The sequence below is a fragment of the Lepidochelys olivacea genome (genome assembly GCF_965140295.1).
Source record: "Lepidochelys olivacea isolate rLepOli2 genome assembly, chromosome: 18".
Taxonomy (NCBI): Eukaryota; Metazoa; Chordata; order Testudines; family Cheloniidae; genus Lepidochelys; species Lepidochelys olivacea.
In genome coordinates this window covers 5,944,803-5,961,877 of record NC_140428.1, presented here as the reverse complement: position 1 = coordinate 5,961,877, position 17,075 = coordinate 5,944,803, and positions in this window count along the sequence as shown.

Below are 17,075 nucleotides of genomic sequence, written 5' to 3'. Positions count from 1 at the left end.
TCAGGCGGGGCTCCTGGGGAAGCGAGAGGGTCCTGCACCCCAACTCCGCAGTCAGATGTGACTCTCAGCCAGCCAGTAAACAGAAGATTTATTAGACGACAGAAACATGGTCTAAAACAGAGCTTGCAGGTGCAGAGAACGGGACCCCTCAGCTGGGTCCATTTTGGGGGGCAGTGAGCCAGACAACCACGTCTGCACTTCACTCCATGTCCCAGCCAGCCCCAAACTGAAACCCCCCTCCAGCCCCTCCTCCTCTGGGCTTTGTCCCTTTCCCGGGCCAGGAGGTCACCTGATTCCTTTGTTCTCCAACCCTTCAGCTCTCACCTTGCAGGGGGGGAAGGGCCCAGGCCATCAGTTGCCAGGAAACAGGGTGTTGGCCATTCTCTGTGTCCAGACTCCTGCACACATATGCCCTCTAGGGCTCTGCAATGATCATACACCCTTACTCCACCCCCTAGATACTTAAGAACTGCCTAGGGGAAACTGAGGCACCCCCACACTATTCAGAGGAAACATTAAGAACAGTCCCACTTCTCACACGCCCCACCTGAGTGCGGGTCGGGAAGCCCCGTCCATTAGGGTTCGGTTTGTAAGCAAAGGATCCTGACCAGCTGTGGCTAGGAGGGAGAAAAGGTCCCATTTTCAGAGGCTGCTCGTTTCTCTGGTCAGGAACGGTGTCTTCTCCACAACTGAAGCTTGGATCCAAGAGGATGACTCCAGGTGGTGAGTTGCTCGCCTTGCTCTCCTGTTTCTCTGTTTTCTCTCCTGTGTTCGCCAACTCTCTCTTTCTCGTCTCTCCTCTTCTCTCCTCGTGCCGTGTCCCTTCACAGGACGCGGGTAGGTGTGCATTCCCACAAGTGAGGTCTCGGGAGCCATGGAAAAGTCGGAGAGGACGAAGATCATGCAGGGCAGTAGAAAGGCTGCTGAAAGTACCTGAAGAGACAAAGGAAACGAGAAGGGGGAAGTCCAGCCTAACACAGGAGTGTAATCTGTAAAGAGAAACAACGGCAAATCTAATCTACAGAAACTCTTCAAGTTGCCGAAAGACATGTAGGATGGGAAAATACTTGTTGAATCCAGTCTCTTGAAGATCTTAGGCTCAGTATGCGTGCGAATTTGTAGTTGCTTAGAAATCTGCCTTCTTCTGTTTGCTCTACCTTCCAATTATTGAAAATCTACCTACCTATTTTTTGTTTAGTTTTATTATTAATGATTATTATTATTATTCAACTCATTTTGTGCAACTGGTGCTCCGTGAGGAAATGATTTGTGTCTTACTCCAAGGGGCTGCCCGGTGTCACTGTTGCTCCGGGAGGGAAATGATATGAGCACTACCTGAATTGGCCACGCAGTTTCACCATTGCTCCGTGAGGGAAATGCTTTCTGCATTACTCCAAGTGGCCACCCAGTGTCACTGTTGCTCCATGAGGGAAATGCTTTCTGAATGACCTGAATTGGCCACAGACATCACTGTTGCTCCGGGGTGGGGGGTGGGGGGGGAGGCTTGGGATTGTTTGTGTATTACTCCTGAGTGGCCACGTCGTGTCACTCTTCCTCCAGGAGGGGAATGCTTTGTGCATTTCCCTGTGTTGTGGCCACCCAAGACAACACACACAGCACGATACCGACGCACACACACACAGAACACGTCACACATACAGATGGGTAGTGTAAAGTGCTAAAAATGAGACTTTCATTACTAATCAGATGTAGCCGTTGATGTCTCATGCACTCTTCCTCGAAAAGCCATACGTAATCTCGCCTGATCATTTGGTAGAGATCTGTTCCAGAAAATTACTCATCATGAGACATACATTATTGACAAGTACTAGTGATCCATTTCTCCTCGAATGATTCACCAAAACGCTTCTCGATTCCCTGCTGGTGATTTGGAAGAAATCGTTTCTCGAAATATACTAAAATAGAGAAATTCATCTTTGATCTGTGCGACAGATAAATTTGAGAAGGAATCTTCCTGAAAGCCCCGAGGATTCACTTCTCGTCAGACGGTACAGAGCAGGTTGCGAAAATTACTGAAAATGAGAACGTCATTCGAAATCAGGTATCCTGATGTCCTCCTCATGGAACCATGCACCAAAAAGCAAGTCTATTCTCTCTTTGGCATTTAGCAAGGATTTATCGAGAAAATTGCTAAAAAAGAGAAAGTTATAACTGATCAATGCTTATAATCAATGACAAATGGAATCCTCCTCCAAAAGCCTTTCAGATTGGCTCCTTGTGATTAGGTAGATATCAGTTGACGATTTGGTAGAAATGACTAAAAAGGAGGCAGTTCTTTCTGATCAATGTTAGCAATTAATTACACATGGAATCATCCTCCGTACTATGTTCATAATTAGCTCCTGGAGATTTGGACTAAAATCGGTCCGTGAAAATGACTAGGAATGAGACAATTCATTCCTCAGCTGTCCTCTGATAAATTTCCCACGGAATCCTCCACCAGAAAAGCAAAGGCATTCTCCCTTGGTGCGTTGGAACAGATCGGTTCGTGCAAAGGACTCAAGGTAGAAAATCATTCTTTACAAGTATCTAGTGGTAAAGACTCCAGCAATCCAGCGTCCCTCCTGAAGAGTTCGTAGCGATTGGGTCAAGAAAATTACTCCTAAGGAGACTTAAATTATCGACAAGTACTAGTGCTAAAGCTCTCCTCGAATTATTCACCAAAATGCTTTTCGATACGATGACACAGAAGGGCACAGAACACGACACACAAAAATAACACACGACAAAGACACACACATACCGCGACACGGAAAGCAACACACACAAAACATCACACACACGACCCCACAACATCTCACAAACACACACTCACTCAACACAAAATAACCCACAACATGTCACACGCAACACAAGACGACCCACAACATGATGAGCGCTGTGGAGCTAGGGCTCCGGCTCGGCTTTCGCAGCGGCTCTGGCGAGGAATGGTGCCGGAGCTCTCGCCGGAGGGAAACACGGCAGGAGGGGGCCTGAGCCGCTTGGGCCTCTTTCCAAGGGGGCGGAACAAGGCCTCCGCTCTCTGCCCTCTGCAGACCTGGCTGCCAGGTCAGTGCTTCCAGTTCCTCGTCCGCAGTCGCTGTCGTCCTCCTCAGCGGCCGTGGGCGTCCTCGCTGGGGACAGGGCTCGGGGGGATGTAGGTGGAGAGGGGCCAGAGTCTCTTGAGCAGAGTGACTCTGTGGGGTGCCGTAAGAAAAGGAGATTTTGGTTGGGATGCTCAAGGTGTAATGGGAGGAGAGTGGAGGGCGGATCCCCGCCGTGTGGAAGAGGCAAACAGAGGAGCCTCTGAGACGTTGCCGCCTGAGATGGTAACTTACTTGTTTTTTTCCCCTTGGGCTGGCTTTAGCAGCAAGGAAAAAGAAGTCAAGCCTCAGAGTCTACTGCCCTTGTGCGACGGAATGTGAGTGAGAGCAGCGAGCCTGTGACCGTTGGTGATGCCAGGCAAGAGCCCTCCATCTGGGAGCCGAGCTCTCGCCAGTCTCGGAGAGAGAAGTGTCTGGTTTGGTGAGGACTCTGCTCACGCCCTGTCACGGAGTCCCCGGCATGCTCTGAAACTGCTCCCTATGAAGCCAGTCAGAACTCTGGGGCAGTCGCTTTTCTGTGAGCAGCCTGTCTTCAGGACTCACAGCTCACACAGCTTCCACCTTCCTGGGTCTGACCTCGGAGCATTCAGCCTCCTCTGCCCCTCCGTGCGCTTCCCCCCAGCGAGTCCGCTCAGGCGGGGCTCCTGGGGAAGCGAGAGGGTCCTGCACCCCAACTCCGCAGTCAGATGTGACTCTCAGCCAGCCAGTAAACAGAAGATTTATTAGACGACAGAAACATGGTCTAAAACAGAGCTTGCAGGTGCAGAGAACGGGACCCCTCAGCTGGGTCCATTTTGGGGGGCAGTGAGCCAGACAACCACGTCTGCACTTCACTCCATGTCCCAGCCAGCCCCAAACTGAAACCCCCCTCCAGCCCCTCCTCCTCTGGGCTTTGTCCCTTTCCCGGGCCAGGAGGTCACCTGATTCCTTTGTTCTCCAACCCTTCAGCTCTCACCTTGCAGGGGGGGAAGGGCCCAGGCCATCAGTTGCCAGGAAACAGGGTGTTGGCCATTCTCTGTGTCCAGACTCCTGCACACATATGCCCTCTAGGGCTCTGCAATGATCATACACCCTTACTCCACCCCCTAGATACTTAAGAACTGCCTAGGGGAAACTGAGGCACCCCCACACTATTCAGAGGAAACATTAAGAACAGTCCCACTTCTCACACGCCCCACCTGAGTCCGGGTCGGGAAGCCCCGTCCATTAGGGTTCGGTTTGTAAGCAAAGGATCCTGACCAGCTGTGGCTAGGAGGGAGAAAAGGTCCCATTTTCAGAGGCTGCTCGTTTCTCTGGTCAGGAACGGTGTCTTCTCCACAACTGAAGCTTGGATCCAAGAGGATGACTCCAGGTGGTGAGTTGCTCGCCTTGCTCTCCTGTTTCTCTGTTTTCTCTCCTGTGTTCGCCAACTCTCTCTTTCTCGTCTCTCCTCTTCTCTCCTCGTGCCGTGTCCCTTCACAGGACGCGGGTAGGTGTGCATTCCCACAAGTGAGGTCTCGGGAGCCATGGAAAAGTCGGAGAGGACGAAGATCATGCAGGGCAGTAGAAAGGCTGCTGAAAGTACCTGAAGAGACAAAGGAAACGAGAAGGGGGAAGTCCAGCCTAACACAGGAGTGTAATCTGTAAAGAGAAACAACGGCAAATCTAATCTACAGAAACTCTTCAAGTTGCCGAAAGACATGTAGGATGGGAAAATACTTGTTGAATCCAGTCTCTTGAAGATCTTAGGCTCAGTATGCGTGCGAATTTGTAGTTGCTTAGAAATCTGCCTTCTTCTGTTTGCTCTACCTTCCAATTATTGAAAATCTACCTACCTATTTTTTGTTTAGTTTTATTATTAATGATTATTATTATTATTCAACTCATTTTGTGCAACTGGTGCTCCGTGAGGAAATGATTTGTGTCTTACTCCAAGGGGCTGCCCGGTGTCACTGTTGCTCCGGGAGGGAAATGATATGAGCACTACCTGAATTGGCCACGCAGTTTCACCATTGCTCCGTGAGGGAAATGCTTTCTGCATTACTCCAAGTGGCCACCCAGTGTCACTGTTGCTCCATGAGGGAAATGCTTTCTGAATGACCTGAATTGGCCACAGACATCACTGTTGCTCCGGGGTGGGGGGTGGGGGGGAGGCTTGGGATTGTTTGTGTATTACTCCTGAGTGGCCACGTCGTGTCACTCTTCCTCCAGGAGGGGAATGCTTTGTGCATTTCCCTGTGTTGTGGCCACCCAAGACAACACACACAGCACGATACCGACGCACACACACACAGAACACGTCACACATACAGATGGGTAGTGTAAAGTGCTAAAAATGAGACTTTCATTACTAATCAGATGTAGCCGTTGATGTCTCATGCACTCTTCCTCGAAAAGCCATACGTAATCTCGCCTGATCATTTGGTAGAGATCTGTTCCAGAAAATTACTCATCATGAGACATACATTATTGACAAGTACTAGTGATCCATTTCTCCTCGAATGATTCACCAAAACGCTTTTCGATTCCCTGCTGGTGATTTGGAAGAAATCGTTTCTCGAAATATACTAAAATAGAGAAATTCATCTTTGATCTGTGCGACAGATAAATTTGAGAAGGAATCTTCCTGAAAGCCCCGAGGATTCACTTCTCGTCAGACGGTACAGAGCAGGTTGCGAAAATTACTGAAAATGAGAACGTCATTCGAAATCAGGTATCCTGATGTCCTCCTCATGGAACCATGCACCAAAAAGCAAGTCTATTCTCTCTTTGGCATTTAGCAAGGATTTATCGAGAAAATTGCTAAAAAAGAGAAAGTTATAACTGATCAATGCTTATAATCAATGACAAATGGAATCCTCCTCCAAAAGCCTTTCAGATTGGCTCCTTGTGATTAGGTAGATATCAGTTGACGATTTGGTAGAAATGACTAAAAAGGAGGCAGTTCTTTCTGATCAATGTTAGCAATTAATTACACATGGAATCATCCTCCGTACTATGTTCATAATTAGCTCCTGGAGATTTGGACTAAAATCGGTCCGTGAAAATGACTAGGAATGAGACAATTCATTCCTCAGCCGTCCTCTGATAAATTTCCCACGGAATCCTCCACCAGAAAAGCAAAGGCATTCTCCCTTGGTGCGTTGGAACAGATCGGTTCGTGCAAAGGACTCAAGGTAGAAAATCATTCTTTACAAGTATCTAGTGGTAAAGACTCCAGCAATCCAGCGTCCCTCCTGAAGAGTTCGTAGCGATTGGGTCAAGAAAATTACTCCTAAGGAGACTTAAATTATCGACAAGTACTAGTGCTAAAGCGCTCCTCGAATTATTCACCAAAATGCTTTTCGATACGATGACACAGAAGGGCACAGAACACGACACACAAAAATAACACACGACAAAGACACACACACACCGCGACACGGAAAGCAACACACACAAAACATCACACACACGACCCACAACATCTCACAAACACACACTCACTCAACACAAAATAACCCACAACATGTCACACGCAACACAAGACGACCCACAACATGATGAGCGCTGTGGAGCTAGGGCTCCGGCTCGGCTTTCGCAGCGGCTCTGGCGAGGAATGGTGCCGGAGCTCTCGCCGGAGGGAAACACGGCAGGAGGGGGCCTGAGCCGCTTGGGCCTCTTTCCAAGGGGGCGGAACAAGGCCTCCGCTCTCTGCCCTCTGCAGACCTGGCTGCCAGGTCAGTGCTTCCAGTTCCTCGTCCGCAGTCGCTGTCGTCCTCCTCAGCGGCCGTGGGCGTCCTCGCTGGGGACAGGGCTCGGGGGGATGTAGGTGGAGAGGGGCCAGAGTCTCTTGAGCAGAGTGACTCTGTGGGGTGCCGTAAGAAAAGGAGATTTTGGTTGGGATGCTCAAGGTGTAATGGGAGGAGAGTGGAGGGCGGATCCCCGCCGTGTGGAAGAGGCAAACAGAGGAGCCTCTGAGACGTTGCCGCCTGAGATGGTAACTTACTTGTTTTTTTCCCCTTGGGCTGGCTTTAGTAGCAAGGAAAAAGAAGTCAAGCCTCAGAGTCTACTGCCCTCGTGCGACGGAATGTGAGTGAGAGCAGCGAGCCTGTGACCGTTGGTGATGCCAGGCAAGAGCCCTCCATCTGGGAGCCGAGCTCTCGCCAGTCTCGGAGAGAGAAGTGTCTGGTTTGGTGAGGACTCTGCTCACGCCCTGTCACGGAGTCCCCGGCATGCTCTGAAACTGCTCCCTATGAAGCCAGTCAGAACTCTGGGGCAGTCGCTTTTCTGTGAGCAGCCTGTCTTCAGGACTCACAGCTCACACAGCTTCCACCTTCCTGGGTCTGACCTCGGAGCATTCAGCCTCCTCTGCCCCTCCGTGCGCTTCCCCCCAGCGAGTCCGCTCAGGCGGGGCTCCTGGGGAAGCGAGAGGGTCCTGCACCCCAACTCCGCAGTCAGATGTGACTCTCAGCCAGCCAGTAAACAGAAGATTTATTAGACGACAGAAACATGGTCTAAAACAGAGCTTGCAGGTGCAGAGAACGGGACCCCTCAGCTGGGTCCATTTTGGGGGGCAGTGAGCCAGACAACCACGTCTGCACTTCACTCCATGTCCCAGCCAGCCCCAAACTGAAACCCCCCTCCAGCCCCTCCTCCTCTGGGCTTTGTCCCTTTCCCGGGCCAGGAGGTCACCTGATTCCTTTGTTCTCCAACCCTTCAGCTCTCACCTTGCAGGGGGGGAAGGGCCCAGGCCATCAGTTGCCAGGAAACAGGGTGTTGGCCATTCTCTGTGTCCAGACTCCTGCACACATATGCCCTCTAGGGCTCTGCAATGATCATACACCCTTACTCCACCCCCTAGATACTTAAGAACTGCCTAGGGGAAACTGAGGCACCCCCACACTATTCAGAGGAAACATTAAGAACAGTCCCACTTCTCACACGCCCCACCTGAGTCCGGGTCGGGAAGCCCCGTCCATTAGGGTTCGGTTTGTAAGCAAAGGATCCTGACCAGCTGTGGCTAGGAGGGAGAAAAGGTCCCATTTTCAGAGGCTGCTCGTTTCTCTGGTCAGGAACGGTGTCTTCTCCACAACTGAAGCTTGGATCCAAGAGGATGACTCCAGGTGGTGAGTTGCTCGCCTTGCTCTCCTGTTTCTCTGTTTTCTCTCCTGTGTTCGCCAACTCTCTCTTTCTCGTCTCTCCTCTTCTCTCCTCGTGCCGTGTCCCTTCACAGGACGCGGGTAGGTGTGCATTCCCACAAGTGAGGTCTCGGGAGCCATGGAAAAGTCGGAGAGGACGAAGATCATGCAGGGCAGTAGAAAGGCTGCTGAAAGTACCTGAAGAGACAAAGGAAACGAGAAGGGGGAAGTCCAGCCTAACACAGGAGTGTAATCTGTAAAGAGAAACAACGGCAAATCTAATCTACAGAAACTCTTCAAGTTGCCGAAAGACATGTAGGATGGGAAAATACTTGTTGAATCCAGTCTCTTGAAGATCTTAGGCTCAGTATGCGTGCGAATTTGTAGTTGCTTAGAAATCTGCCTTCTTCTGTTTGCTCTACCTTCCAATTATTGAAAATCTACCTACCTATTTTTTGTTTAGTTTTATTATTAATGATTATTATTATTATTCAACTCATTTTGTGCAACTGGTGCTCCGTGAGGAAATGATTTGTGTCTTACTCCAAGGGGCTGCCCGGTGTCACTGTTGCTCCGGGAGGGAAATGATATGAGCACTACCTGAATTGGCCACGCAGTTTCACCATTGCTCCGTGAGGGAAATGCTTTCTGCATTACTCCAAGTGGCCACCCAGTGTCACTGTTGCTCCATGAGGGAAATGCTTTCTGAATGACCTGAATTGGCCACAGACATCACTGTTGCTCCGGGGTGGGGGGTGGGGGGGGAGGCTTGGGATTGTTTGTGTATTACTCCTGAGTGGCCACGTCGTGTCACTCTTCCTCCAGGAGGGGAATGCTTTGTGCATTTCCCTGTGTTGTGGCCACCCAAGACAACACACACAGCACGATACCGACGCACACACACACAGAACACGTCACACATACAGATGGGTAGTGTAAAGTGCTAAAAATGAGACTTTCATTACTAATCAGATGTAGCCGTTGATGTCTCATGCACTCTTCCTCGAAAAGCCATACGTAATCTCGCCTGATCATTTGGTAGAGATCTGTTCCAGAAAATTACTCATCATGAGACATACATTATTGACAAGTACTAGTGATCCATTTCTCCTCGAATGATTCACCAAAACGCTTCTCGATTCCCTGCTGGTGATTTGGAAGAAATCGTTTCTCGAAATATACTAAAATAGAGAAATTCATCTTTGATCTGTGCGACAGATAAATTTGAGAAGGAATCTTCCTGAAAGCCCCGAGGATTCACTTCTCGTCAGACGGTACAGAGCAGGTTGCGAAAATTACTGAAAATGAGAACGTCATTCGAAATCAGGTATCCTGATGTCCTCCTCATGGAACCATGCACCAAAAAGCAAGTCTATTCTCTCTTTGGCATTTAGCAAGGATTTATCGAGAAAATTGCTAAAAAAGAGAAAGTTATAACTGATCAATGCTTATAATCAATGACAAATGGAATCCTCCTCCAAAAGCCTTTCAGATTGGCTCCTTGTGATTAGGTAGATATCAGTTGACGATTTGGTAGAAATGACTAAAAAGGAGGCAGTTCTTTCTGATCAATGTTAGCAATTAATTACACATGGAATCATCCTCCGTACTATGTTCATAATTAGCTCCTGGAGATTTGGACTAAAATCGGTCCGTGAAAATGACTAGGAATGAGACAATTCATTCCTCAGCCGTCCTCTGATAAATTTCCCACGGAATCCTCCACCAGAAAAGCAAAGGCATTCTCCCTTGGTGCGTTGGAACAGATCGGTTCGTGCAAAGGACTCAAGGTAGAAAATCATTCTTTACAAGTATCTAGTGGTAAAGACTCCAGCAATCCAGCGTCCCTCCTGAAGAGTTCGTAGCGATTGGGTCAAGAAAATTACTCCTAAGGAGACTTAAATTATCGACAAGTACTAGTGCTAAAGCTCTCCTCGAATTATTCACCAAAATGCTTTTCGATACGATGACACAGAAGGGCACAGAACACGACACACAAAAATAACACACGACAAAGACACACACATACCGCGACACGGAAAGCAACACACACAAAACATCACACACACGACCCCACAACATCTCACAAACACACACTCACTCAACACAAAATAACCCACAACATGTCACACGCAACACAAGACGACCCACAACATGATGAGCGCTGTGGAGCTAGGGCTCCGGCTCGGCTTTCGCAGCGGCTCTGGCGAGGAATGGTGCCGGAGCTCTCGCCGGAGGGAAACACGGCAGGAGGGGGCCTGAGCCGCTTGGGCCTCTTTCCAAGGGGGCGGAACAAGGCCTCCGCTCTCTGCCCTCTGCAGACCTGGCTGCCAGGTCAGTGCTTCCAGTTCCTCGTCCGCAGTCGCTGTCGTCCTCCTCAGCGGCCGTGGGCGTCCTCGCTGGGGACAGGGCTCGGGGGGATGTAGGTGGAGAGGGGCCAGAGTCTCTTGAGCAGAGTGACTCTGTGGGGTGCCGTAAGAAAAGGAGATTTTGGTTGGGATGCTCAAGGTGTAATGGGAGGAGAGTGGAGGGCGGATCCCCGCCGTGTGGAAGAGGCAAACAGAGGAGCCTCTGAGACGTTGCCGCCTGAGATGGTAACTTACTTGTTTTTTTCCCCTTGGGCTGGCTTTAGCAGCAAGGAAAAAGAAGTCAAGCCTCAGAGTCTACTGCCCTTGTGCGACGGAATGTGAGTGAGAGCAGCGAGCCTGTGACCGTTGGTGATGCCAGGCAAGAGCCCTCCATCTGGGAGCCGAGCTCTCGCCAGTCTCGGAGAGAGAAGTGTCTGGTTTGGTGAGGACTCTGCTCACGCCCTGTCACGGAGTCCCCGGCATGCTCTGAAACTGCTCCCTATGAAGCCAGTCAGAACTCTGGGGCAGTCGCTTTTCTGTGAGCAGCCTGTCTTCAGGACTCACAGCTCACACAGCTTCCACCTTCCTGGGTCTGACCTCGGAGCATTCAGCCTCCTCTGCCCCTCCGTGCGCTTCCCCCCAGCGAGTCCGCTCAGGCGGGGCTCCTGGGGAAGCGAGAGGGTCCTGCACCCCAACTCCGCAGTCAGATGTGACTCTCAGCCAGCCAGTAAACAGAAGATTTATTAGACGACAGAAACATGGTCTAAAACAGAGCTTGCAGGTGCAGAGAACGGGACCCCTCAGCTGGGTCCATTTTGGGGGGCAGTGAGCCAGACAACCACGTCTGCACTTCACTCCATGTCCCAGCCAGCCCCAAACTGAAACCCCCCTCCAGCCCCTCCTCCTCTGGGCTTTGTCCCTTTCCCGGGCCAGGAGGTCACCTGATTCCTTTGTTCTCCAACCCTTCAGCTCTCACCTTGCAGGGGGGGAAGGGCCCAGGCCATCAGTTGCCAGGAAACAGGGTGTTGGCCATTCTCTGTGTCCAGACTCCTGCACACATATGCCCTCTAGGGCTCTGCAATGATCATACACCCTTACTCCACCCCCTAGATACTTAAGAACTGCCTAGGGGAAACTGAGGCACCCCCACACTATTCAGAGGAAACATTAAGAACAGTCCCACTTCTCACACGCCCCACCTGAGTCCGGGTCGGGAAGCCCCGTCCATTAGGGTTCGGTTTGTAAGCAAAGGATCCTGACCAGCTGTGGCTAGGAGGGAGAAAAGGTCCCATTTTCAGAGGCTGCTCGTTTCTCTGGTCAGGAACGGTGTCTTCTCCACAACTGAAGCTTGGATCCAAGAGGATGACTCCAGGTGGTGAGTTGCTCGCCTTGCTCTCCTGTTTCTCTGTTTTCTCTCCTGTGTTCGCCAACTCTCTCTTTCTCGTCTCTCCTCTTCTCTCCTCGTGCCGTGTCCCTTCACAGGACGCGGGTAGGTGTGCATTCCCACAAGTGAGGTCTCGGGAGCCATGGAAAAGTCGGAGAGGACGAAGATCATGCAGGGCAGTAGAAAGGCTGCTGAAAGTACCTGAAGAGACAAAGGAAACGAGAAGGGGGAAGTCCAGCCTAACACAGGAGTGTAATCTGTAAAGAGAAACAACGGCAAATCTAATCTACAGAAACTCTTCAAGTTGCCGAAAGACATGTAGGATGGGAAAATACTTGTTGAATCCAGTCTCTTGAAGATCTTAGGCTCAGTATGCGTGCGAATTTGTAGTTGCTTAGAAATCTGCCTTCTTCTGTTTGCTCTACCTTCCAATTATTGAAAATCTACCTACCTATTTTTTGTTTAGTTTTATTATTAATGATTATTATTATTATTCAACTCATTTTGTGCAACTGGTGCTCCGTGAGGAAATGATTTGTGTCTTACTCCAAGGGGCTGCCCGGTGTCACTGTTGCTCCGGGAGGGAAATGATATGAGCACTACCTGAATTGGCCACGCAGTTTCACCATTGCTCCGTGAGGGAAATGCTTTCTGCATTACTCCAAGTGGCCACCCAGTGTCACTGTTGCTCCATGAGGGAAATGCTTTCTGAATGACCTGAATTGGCCACAGACATCACTGTTGCTCCGGGGTGGGGGGTGGGGGGGGAGGCTTGGGATTGTTTGTGTATTACTCCTGAGTGGCCACGTCGTGTCACTCTTCCTCCAGGAGGGGAATGCTTTGTGCATTTCCCTGTGTTGTGGCCACCCAAGACAACACACACAGCACGATACCGACGCACACACACACAGAACACGTCACACATACAGATGGGTAGTGTAAAGTGCTAAAAATGAGACTTTCATTACTAATCAGATGTAGCCGTTGATGTCTCATGCACTCTTCCTCGAAAAGCCATACGTAATCTCGCCTGATCATTTGGTAGAGATCTGTTCCAGAAAATTACTCATCATGAGACATACATTATTGACAAGTACTAGTGATCCATTTCTCCTCGAATGATTCACCAAAACGCTTCTCGATTCCCTGCTGGTGATTTGGAAGAAATCGTTTCTCGAAATATACTAAAATAGAGAAATTCATCTTTGATCTGTGCGACAGATAAATTTGAGAAGGAATCTTCCTGAAAGCCCCGAGGATTCACTTCTCGTCAGACGGTACAGAGCAGGTTGCGAAAATTACTGAAAATGAGAACGTCATTCGAAATCAGGTATCCTGATGTCCTCCTCATGGAACCATGCACCAAAAAGCAAGTCTATTCTCTCTTTGGCATTTAGCAAGGATTTATCGAGAAAATTGCTAAAAAAGAGAAAGTTATAACTGATCAATGCTTATAATCAATGACAAATGGAATCCTCCTCCAAAAGCCTTTCAGATTGGCTCCTTGTGATTAGGTAGATATCAGTTGACGATTTGGTAGAAATGACTAAAAAGGAGGCAGTTCTTTCTGATCAATGTTAGCAATTAATTACACATGGAATCATCCTCCGTACTATGTTCATAATTAGCTCCTGGAGATTTGGACTAAAATCGGTCCGTGAAAATGACTAGGAATGAGACAATTCATTCCTCAGCCGTCCTCTGATAAATTTCCCACGGAATCCTCCACCAGAAAAGCAAAGGCATTCTCCCTTGGTGCGTTGGAACAGATCGGTTCGTGCAAAGGACTCAAGGTAGAAAATCATTCTTTACAAGTATCTAGTGGTAAAGACTCCAGCAATCCAGCGTCCCTCCTGAAGAGTTCGTAGCGATTGGGTCAAGAAAATTACTCCTAAGGAGACTTAAATTATCGACAAGTACTAGTGCTAAAGCTCTCCTCGAATTATTCACCAAAATGCTTTTCGATACGATGACACAGAAGGGCACAGAACACGACACACAAAAATAACACACGACAAAGACACACACATACCGCGACACGGAAAGCAACACACACAAAACATCACACACACGACCCCACAACATCTCACAAACACACACTCACTCAACACAAAATAACCCACAACATGTCACACGCAACACAAGACGACCCACAACATGATGAGCGCTGTGGAGCTAGGGCTCCGGCTCGGCTTTCGCAGCGGCTCTGGCGAGGAATGGTGCCGGAGCTCTCGCCGGAGGGAAACACGGCAGGAGGGGGCCTGAGCCGCTTGGGCCTCTTTCCAAGGGGGCGGAACAAGGCCTCCGCTCTCTGCCCTCTGCAGACCTGGCTGCCAGGTCAGTGCTTCCAGTTCCTCGTCCGCAGTCGCTGTCGTCCTCCTCAGCGGCCGTGGGCGTCCTCGCTGGGGACAGGGCTCGGGGGGATGTAGGTGGAGAGGGGCCAGAGTCTCTTGAGCAGAGTGACTCTGTGGGGTGCCGTAAGAAAAGGAGATTTTGGTTGGGATGCTCAAGGTGTAATGGGAGGAGAGTGGAGGGCGGATCCCCGCCGTGTGGAAGAGGCAAACAGAGGAGCCTCTGAGACGTTGCCGCCTGAGATGGTAACTTACTTGTTTTTTTCCCCTTGGGCTGGCTTTAGCAGCAAGGAAAAAGAAGTCAAGCCTCAGAGTCTACTGCCCTTGTGCGACGGAATGTGAGTGAGAGCAGCGAGCCTGTGACCGTTGGTGATGCCAGGCAAGAGCCCTCCATCTGGGAGCCGAGCTCTCGCCAGTCTCGGAGAGAGAAGTGTCTGGTTTGGTGAGGACTCTGCTCACGCCCTGTCACGGAGTCCCCGGCATGCTCTGAAACTGCTCCCTATGAAGCCAGTCAGAACTCTGGGGCAGTCGCTTTTCTGTGAGCAGCCTGTCTTCAGGACTCACAGCTCACACAGCTTCCACCTTCCTGGGTCTGACCTCGGAGCATTCAGCCTCCTCTGCCCCTCCGTGCGCTTCCCCCCAGCGAGTCCGCTCAGGCGGGGCTCCTGGGGAAGCGAGAGGGTCCTGCACCCCAACTCCGCAGTCAGATGTGACTCTCAGCCAGCCAGTAAACAGAAGATTTATTAGACGACAGAAACATGGTCTAAAACAGAGCTTGCAGGTGCAGAGAACGGGACCCCTCAGCTGGGTCCATTTTGGGGGGCAGTGAGCCAGACAACCACGTCTGCACTTCACTCCATGTCCCAGCCAGCCCCAAACTGAAACCCCCCTCCAGCCCCTCCTCCTCTGGGCTTTGTCCCTTTCCCGGGCCAGGAGGTCACCTGATTCCTTTGTTCTCCAACCCTTCAGCTCTCACCTTGCAGGGGGGGAAGGGCCCAGGCCATCAGTTGCCAGGAAACAGGGTGTTGGCCATTCTCTGTGTCCAGACTCCTGCACACATATGCCCTCTAGGGCTCTGCAATGATCATACACCCTTACTCCACCCCCTAGATACTTAAGAACTGCCTAGGGGAAACTGAGGCACCCCCACACTATTCAGAGGAAACATTAAGAACAGTCCCACTTCTCACACGCCCCACCTGAGTCCGGGTCGGGAAGCCCCGTCCATTAGGGTTCGGTTTGTAAGCAAAGGATCCTGACCAGCTGTGGCTAGGAGGGAGAAAAGGTCCCATTTTCAGAGGCTGCTCGTTTCTCTGGTCAGGAACGGTGTCTTCTCCACAACTGAAGCTTGGATCCAAGAGGATGACTCCAGGTGGTGAGTTGCTCGCCTTGCTCTCCTGTTTCTCTGTTTTCTCTCCTGTGTTCGCCAACTCTCTCTTTCTCGTCTCTCCTCTTCTCTCCTCGTGCCGTGTCCCTTCACAGGACGCGGGTAGGTGTGCATTCCCACAAGTGAGGTCTCGGGAGCCATGGAAAAGTCGGAGAGGACGAAGATCATGCAGGGCAGTAGAAAGGCTGCTGAAAGTACCTGAAGAGACAAAGGAAACGAGAAGGGGGAAGTCCAGCCTAACACAGGAGTGTAATCTGTAAAGAGAAACAACGGCAAATCTAATCTACAGAAACTCTTCAAGTTGCCGAAAGACATGTAGGATGGGAAAATACTTGTTGAATCCAGTCTCTTGAAGATCTTAGGCTCAGTATGCGTGCGAATTTGTAGTTGCTTAGAAATCTGCCTTCTTCTGTTTGCTCTACCTTCCAATTATTGAAAATCTACCTACCTATTTTTTGTTTAGTTTTATTATTAATGATTATTATTATTATTCAACTCATTTTGTGCAACTGGTGCTCCGTGAGGAAATGATTTGTGTCTTACTCCAAGGGGCTGCCCGGTGTCACTGTTGCTCCGGGAGGGAAATGATATGAGCACTACCTGAATTGGCCACGCAGTTTCACCATTGCTCCGTGAGGGAAATGCTTTCTGCATTACTCCAAGTGGCCACCCAGTGTCACTGTTGCTCCATGAGGGAAATGCTTTCTGAATGACCTGAATTGGCCACAGACATCACTGTTGCTCCGGGGTGGGGGGTGGGGGGGGAGGCTTGGGATTGTTTGTGTATTACTCCTGAGTGGCCACGTCGTGTCACTCTTCCTCCAGGAGGGGAATGCTTTGTGCATTTCCCTGTGTTGTGGCCACCCAAGACAACACACACAGCACGATACCGACGCACACACACACAGAACACGTCACACATACAGATGGGTAGTGTAAAGTGCTAAAAATGAGACTTTCATTACTAATCAGATGTAGCCGTTGATGTCTCATGCACTCTTCCTCGAAAAGCCATACGTAATCTCGCCTGATCATTTGGTAGAGATCTGTTCCAGAAAATTACTCATCATGAGACATACATTATTGACAAGTACTAGTGATCCATTTCTCCTCGAATGATTCACCAAAACGCTTCTCGATTCCCTGCTGGTGATTTGGAAGAAATCGTTTCTCGAAATATACTAAAATAGAGAAATTCATCTTTGATCTGTGCGACAGATAAATTTGAGAAGGAATCTTCCTGAAAGCCCCGAGGATTCACTTCTCGTCAGACGGTACAGAGCAGGTTGCGAAAATTACTGAAAATGAGAACGTCATTCGAAATCAGGTATCCTGATGTCCTCCTCATGGAACCATGCACCAAAAAGCAAGTCTATTCTCTCTTTGGCATTTAGCAAGGATT